Source organism: Oncorhynchus gorbuscha, linkage group LG08 (assembly GCF_021184085.1).
Source record: "Oncorhynchus gorbuscha isolate QuinsamMale2020 ecotype Even-year linkage group LG08, OgorEven_v1.0, whole genome shotgun sequence".
In the NCBI taxonomy this organism is placed as follows: Eukaryota; Metazoa; Chordata; class Actinopteri; order Salmoniformes; family Salmonidae; genus Oncorhynchus; species Oncorhynchus gorbuscha.
In genome coordinates this window covers 51,049,223-51,057,181 of record NC_060180.1, presented here as the reverse complement: position 1 = coordinate 51,057,181, position 7,959 = coordinate 51,049,223, and the positions used below count along the sequence as shown (strand labels likewise).

The window sequence follows — 7,959 nt, the reverse complement described above, 5'->3', positions numbered from 1 at the left end:
GTAAACGGCTGGAATGGAATATTTGGAACTCTATCAAACATATGGAAACATTCCAGCCATTACAATGAGCTCTATAACTGCTATTTGATGGTTTGTTTATGACCTGTTGCATACCGACTGAACATCTGTGTGTTAAGATAGATATGTTATAGGCAAAGCTTAATTGTTTTTCTTCACTGACCAATGTGGACTGAGAATGTAAAATACGTACGAACAATATAGGAGCGGGCTGAAGATGTCCGACAGAACCTGTCCATCATAGCATTGGTTTTATAATGTACTTGTCTCTTATGCCCTCATATACAATTTGTGACACTAATTCACCCCAAAATAAGCCTGCCGTTTTGTCTCCAGTTACCAAATTCAGTGTGATGACCCATTGTAAATGGTTGACCTGGACATTTTTCCCTGACAGAAATCCCTGAAGTGTAGTCTATTGTTATCATCCTGCAGTGTAGTAGAGTGCCACAAGAAAACAAATCTGGGCCAGAAGATGATGGGACAAGATTGCAGAGATCAATAGATTTCATATGATATGGGTAATTGGTTGGAGTAGAGTGCAAAGTTTTACATTATCCAGTTACCTCACAAATGTTGAGGAAGGCTCACCTCTATGTACACGAAAACATCTATACTGCGAGGACATGCAGCAATCATACTCTGCCAGAGAAGTGAGTTGTGTGGGTTAAGGCAAGGGGGCTTGGAGTAGGGGCCTGTAGTGGGGGAGGACCCTGACTGAATGTGTCTCTGGATCTCCCCCTGCTCTACAGGTTGGTCTCCCTCTTCCGTGCCCGTGGTAGTCATACGGATGACAGCACCTCGCCTGTCAAGTCCTGGAAAATATCCTTCTTTTCCCCCTTCTCCAGGTCGATGTGGTGGATGGACGGTGGCTTGGTGATCAGGTCATCTGGTTCCTCCTGGTACACGCCGTTGCCCTCCACCTCCCTGTAATTCCTCGATGCTGGATCCTTCTGGAAGACGTCCCGGAGCATCCTCTTCAGCTCAGGGTCCGGGCAGAACAGATATTCACAGAGGGCAGCCAACCATGATGCCACCCAGGATTGGACCAACCCAGTACACCTGCAATACAGATAAAAGTCAAACCCAGTTCAGACAAATATGAACCCATTACCACAGCGGAGGCTACCCCATTCTGACAGAGCTGCCATGCATTATTAGACGAGATATCTTGTCATGTCTGTAAGGGTGCAACAGTCGTTGTTTATGGGCATCCTCAGTGGAGCCAGGTACCTTTTTTGGGTTCTGCCAAGTCAACCATGTTGTTCTCAAAAGACAGCAAACACCCGTCAGATAATGATGCCACTCTCAGTGAGAAGACCTATCCTAATATCCAAGACCCAGACACTCCTCCCCTACGCACACACACACACACACACACACACACACACACACACACACACACACACACACACACACACACACACACACACACACACACACACACACACACACACACACACACACACACACACACACACACACACACACACACACACACACACACACACACACACACACACACACACACACACACACACACACACACACACACACACACACACACCAAGCAGTTCCACTGTGCCTTGCTGAGTCAGTATGAACAGCTCCGTGAGAATGCCCTGGATACAGAATTAAAGCAGCACATGCTTTGTATAGTCCATAACACCTGTCTATGACTGGTCTGTGCTGTTCCTTTTGTTCTGCATTAGCAAGCTACAAGGCATGCATCTACCTCGTAGCGAGGGTTATATATAAACTAGTAATTAGTCATGCTTTAGGTGAGTATTTCCTTTCCAGTTTAACCTTTGTAGAACTCCCGTCCACTGTTGTCGTTGAACGGCACTAGATAGCATCCTTCAGCTGCTCTGGCATGGTGATATGCCATCATTGCAATGTGACCTTACTGTGTTTCAAAATGTCCTTAGTCCTGTAGCTGTAGCCCCCTCCAGTGCCCCCCATACTACTTTAGCCCCCCTTGCTGCTGGAGAACAGAGACAACCTGAACACTTATCACAAAATCACATCTAAACACATATCTGACCCTATATTTTAAGCAAAGAGTTTACCTTTCAACTGTTTTTAATGAATGATATACACTGAGTGTCCAAAACATAAGGAACATCTTCCTAATATTGAGTTGCACTCTCTTTTGTCCTCAGAAGAGCCTCAATTCACCGGGGCATGGACTATAAGGTGTCAGAAGAGTTCCACAGGGATGCTGGCCCATGTTGACTCCAATGCTTCCCACACTTGTGTCAAGTTGGCTGGAGAACCATTCTTGATACACATGGGAAACCGAACCCCCTTACATTTACATTTACATTTAAGTCATTTAGCAGACGCTCTTATCCAGAGCGACTTACAAATTGGTGCATTCACCTTATGACATCCAGTGGAACAGTCACTTTACAATAGTGCATCTAAATCTTAAAGGGGGGGGGGTGAGAGGGATTACTTATCCTATCCTAGGTATTCCTTAAAGTGGTGGGGTTTCAGGTGTCTCCGGAAGGTGGTGATTGACTCCGCTGTCCTGGCGTCGTGAGGGAGTTTGTTCCACCATTGGGGGGGCCAGAGCAGCGAACAGTTTTGACTGGGCTGAGCGGGAGCTGTACTTCCTCAGTGGTAGGGAGGCGAGCAGGCCAGAGGTGGATGAACGCAGTGCCCTTGTTTGGGTGTAGGGCCTGATCAGAGCCTGGAGGTACTGAGGTGCCGTTCCCCTCACAGCTCCGTAGGCAAGCACCATGGTCTTGTAGCGGATGCGAGCTTCAACTGGAAGCCAGTGGAGAGAACGGAGGAGCGGGGTGACGTGTGAGAACTTGGGAAGGTTGAACACCAGACGGGCTGCGGCGTTCTGGATGAGTTGAAGGGGTTTAATGGCACAGGCAGGGAGCCCAGCCAACAGCGAGTTGCAGTAATCCAGACGGGAGATGACAAGTGCCTGGATTAGGACCTGCGCAGCTTCCTGTGTGAGGCAGGGTCGTACTCTGCGGATGTTGTAGAGCATGAACCTACAGGAACGGGCCACCGCCTTGATGTTGGTTGAGAACGACAGGGTGTTGTCCAGGATCACGCCAAGGTTCTTAGCGCTCTGGGAGGAGGACACAATGGAGTTGTCAACCGTGATGGCGAGATCATGGAACTGGCAGTCCTTCCCCGGGAGGAAGAGCAGCTCCATCTTGCCGAGGTTCAGCTTGAGGTGGTGATCCGTCATCCACACTGATATGTCTGCCAGACATGCAGAGATGCGATTCGCCACCTGGTCATCAGAAGGGGGAAAGGAGAAGATTAGTTGTGTGTCGTCTGCATAGCAATGATAGGAGAGACCATGTGAGGTTATGACAGAGCCAAGTGTCTTGGTGTATAGCGAGAATAGGAGAGGGCCTAGAACAGAGCCCTGGGGGACACCAGTGGTGAGAGCGCGTGGTGAGGAGACAGATTCTCGCCACGCCACCTGGTAGGAGCGACCTGTCAGGTAGGACGCAATCCAAGCATGGGCCGCGCCGGAGATGCCCAACTCGGAGAGGGTGGAGAGGAGGATCTGATGGTTCACAGTATCGAAGGCAGCCGATAGATCTAGAAGAATGAGAGCAGAGGAGAGAGAGTTAGCTTTAGCAGTGCGGAGCACCTCCGTGATACAGAGGAGAGCAGTCTCAGTTGAATGACTAGTCTTGAAACCTGACTGATTTGGATCAAGAAGGTCATTCAGAGAGAGATAGCGGGAGAGCTGGCCAAGGACGGCACGTTCAAGAGTTTTGGAGAGAAAAGAAAGGAGGGATACTGGTCTGTAATTGTTGACATCGGAGGGATCGAGTGTAGGTTTTTTCAGAAGGGGTGCAACTCTCGCTCTCTTGAAGACGGAAGGGACGTAGCCAGCAGTCAGGGATGAGTTGATGAGCGAGGTGAGGTAAGGGAGAAGGTCTCCGGAAATGGTCTGGAGAAGAGAGGAGGGGATAGGGTCAAGCGGGCAGGTTGTTGGGCGGCCGGCCGTCACAAGACGCGAGATTTCATCTGGAGAGAGAGGGGAGAAAGAGGTCAGAGCACAGGGTAGGGCAGTGTGAGCAGAACCAGCGGTGTCGTTTGACTTAGCAAACGAGGATCGGATGTCGTCAACCTTCTTTTCAAAATGGTTGACGAAGTCATCTGCAGAGAGGGAGGAGGGGGGGGAGGGGGAGGAGGATTCAGGAGGGAGGAGAAGGTGGCAAAGAGCTTCCTAGGGTTAGAGGCAGATGCTTGGAATTTAGCGTGGTAGAAAGTGTCTTTAGCAGCAGAGACAGAGGAGGAAAATGTAGAGAGGAGGGAGTGAAAGGATCCCAGGTCCGCAGGGAGGCGAGTTTTCCTCCATTTCCGCTCGGCTGCCCGGAGCCCTGTTCTGTGAGCTCGCAATGAGTCATCGAGCCACGGAGCGGGAGGGGAGGACCGAGCCGACCTGGAGGATAGGGGACATAGAGAGTCAAAGGATGCAGAGAGGGAGGAGAGGAGGGTTGAGGAGGCAGAATCAGGAGATAGGTTGGAGAAGGTTTGAGCGGAGGGAAGAGATGATAGGATGGAAGAGGAGAGAGTAGCGGGGGAGAGAGAGCGAAGTTTGGGACGGCGCGATACCATCCGAGTAGGGGCAGTGTGGGAGGTGTTGGATGAGAGCGAGAGGGAAAAGGATACAAGGTAGTGGTCGGAGACTTGGAGGGGAGTTGCAATGAGGTTAGTGGAAGAACAGCATCTAGTAAAGATGAGGTCGAGCGTATTGCCTGCCATGTGAGTAGGGGGGGAAGGTGAGAGGGTGAGGTCAAAAGAGGAGAGGAGTGGAAAGAAGGAGGCAGAGAGGAATGAGTCAAAGGTAGACGTGGGGAGGTTAAAGTCGCCCAGAACTGTGAGAGGTGAGCCGTCCTCAGGAAAGGAGCTTATCAAGGCATCAAGCTCATTGATGAACTCTCCGAGGGAACCTGGAGGGCGATAAATGATAAGGATGTTAAGCTTGAAAGGGCTGGTAACTGTGACAGCATGGAATTCAAAGGAGGCGATAGACAGATGGGTAAGGGGAGAAAGAGAGAATGACCACTTGGGAGAGATGAGGATCCCGGTGCCACCACCCCGCTGACCAGAAGCTCTCGGGGTGTGCGAGAACACGTGGGCGGACGAAGAGAGAGCAGTAGGAGTAGCAGTGTTGTCTGTGGTGATCCATGTTTCCGTCAGTGCCAAGAAGTCGAGGGACTGGAGGGAGGCATAGGCTGAGATGAACTCTGCCTTGTTGACCGCAGATTGGCAGTTCCAGAGGCTACCGGAGACCTGGAACTCCACGTGGGTCGTGCGCGCTGGGACCACCAGATTAGGGTGGCCGCGGCCACGCGGTGTGGAGCGTTTGTATGGTCTGTGCAGAGAGGAGAGAACAGGGATAAACAGACACATAGTTGACAGGCTACAGAAGAGGCTACGCTAATGCAAAGGAGATTGGAATGACAAGTGGACTACACGTCTCGAATGTTCAGAAAGTTAAGCTACGTAGCAAGAATCTTATTGACTAAAATGATTAAAATTATACAGTACTGCTGAAGTAGGCTAGCTGGCAGTGGGTGCGTTGTTGACACTACACTAATCAAGTCGTTCCGTTGAGTGTAATAGTTTCTGCAGTGCTGCTATTCGGGGGCTAGCTGGCTAGCTAGTAGTGTTGTTTACGTTACGTTGCGTTAAAAGAACGACAATAGCTGGCTAGCTAACCTAGAAAATCGCTCTAGACTACACAGTTATCTTTGATACAAAGACGGATATGTTGCTAGCTATGTAGCTGACTGACTGGAGAGAGAGAGTGTCTTACTTCAAAGGCACTTAAATATTTTGTCTTGCCCATTCCCCTCTGAATGGCACACATACAAAAAAAGTCCTTCTTTCACCTGTCTCCTCCCCTTCATCTACACTGATTTTAAAAAAAGTGGATTCAACATGTGACATCAATAAGGGATCATAGCTTTCATATGGATTCACCTGGTCAGTCTGTCATAGTGTTTGGTACACTCCGTGTATGATCAACAATGCTTCACAACATGGCAGGTCAGTTTTAACTATTTGAGATATGGTTTCAACACATGAAACAGATGTGTCCCTTATATTGGCAAACAGCCACCAATGTCTTAGCACAAATGTCTTAGATATGGACTACCTGGCTTAGATATTCCCCCTTCACCGACAACTGTGTAGGAGTATAGCCCTTTGAGGGCGAGAAGGCGGCAACAGTTTCTATCTTACCCAGTGGTTTTCAAAATTCATGGTGGCGACTGCAGGCCCAAAGGAGCGAGCGGGGTTCATACTGGCTCCTGTGTATGGGATCTAGAACACAAAACATGGCATAGAGGTTTTAACATGCGAGCACTGTGGAGAGAGGGAGAGCGAGAGACATGGAGCAAGACCTAGCCAGAGCTGACACAACACCTACAGTAGTGGATTGTTCCACTTGAATACATGATAATGATACAATGAAAGTATATATCATCATGGGGAAATGTATGCTGGTATTCCATAGATATACAGTACATGGTACTAGTTAGCATTGACTGGCATCTAGTGGCATGTAGGCAGCATATTGAAGTCAAGCTTTGCAATGACTAGAGGCAGGTAGCATGTCGTTTGCAGGACAATTAATGGGGTTTAGGTAGGTCCCTGATGATTGGTTGGCATGGAGGAGAATGCACACGTGAGATATGAACTAACTGTGAACTAATGCACTATATTGTACTATTCTACCATTATGATGATTTAAAGAACAAACTACATCACCAATCTACATCAATGCCCTGTTTACATTTTCTTCCATAGTTGGTATTGAATTAAATATACTGTAATGTCTGACTCTTGAGGCCGTCAGGTTCGCTATAATCCTAGAGCTCTAACCACGACAACCTGTGGCCTGGCCCCTAATTGACCTAACTCAAGTTAGAGATAGAATCCCACTCATTGCGAACAGATGGCCGACGGCTACAGCGACTCCAATGGCGAGGCCGGCCGAGCCGTTAAGGTCAGAGCATTTGGGGTCGCAGGTGGCGAACACAGTGAAGACCAGCTCGAAGGTGATCAGGAGCTCCACCAACAGGGCGTGGCCCATGTTGAGGTTAGGGTTCACCTGGGAAACGAGAGTAACAGTTAGCCACAGTCGGTGCGTCTTCGTCTATGAATGAACAACACTTTATGGCATCAATCCATACCAGACCTGGGTTCAACTAGTATTTACAATATTCTCAAATACTTTAGCTGTGCTTGATTGAGCTTGCCTGATGGAATAGTCCCAAACTAGTCCATAGGTGTCAACCCTGACTGTTGCTAGCTAGATTCTCTGATTTTAAGGCTAAACTATGTCTTACCAGAGTCACTCCAAGGCCCCCTCTGACAGACACTGGTGTCACCAGGTAGAGGAGCCCTGCCCCAGTGATCGCCCCCAGGCACTGGGTAGCCAGGTAGAAAACACCCTTGGCCAGGCTCAGCTTCCTGGTCACCACCATGGCCACTCTGACCGCCGGGTTGACGTGACTGCCACTGACGTGTCCGAAGCTTTGCACCACGGTGGCGATGGCCAGGCCAGAGCACAGCGAGATGAGGACCAGGTCTGCAGGGGGAGGGTTGTCTGACTCGGATGCCCAGTTGATGGTGGAGCCCAGGCTGAGGAGGACGAAGATCAGGGAAGCTAGGTACTCGGCTGACACAGCTCTCCAGAAGTCCTTAGTCCAGATTCCTTTGAACGCCACCATGTTGGGATGCTGGTTACACGCTGACAGGCAACTCCTGGTAAAATAATAATGAATTCATACATGAAATGATTATCCCAGTGTAGTTATTCTCCATCTGTCTGTGTGCCGGGGAATCCACTGAACCCTTCCAGTGAAGGGAACTTGCTGCTGGGCACAACGTTTAAAACTCTAGGGAATGGAGTCAGTGGCTTCCCATAACACACTGTGCCAG

General features: G+C 49.4%; 1 pseudogene; it reads right to left on the bottom strand.

Annotated features, from left to right (window-relative positions):
* Window positions 1-800: 800 nt before the first annotated feature.
* Window positions 801-7,748, bottom strand: LOC124040912 (annotated as a pseudogene).
* Window positions 7,749-7,959: the final 211 nt, after the last annotated feature.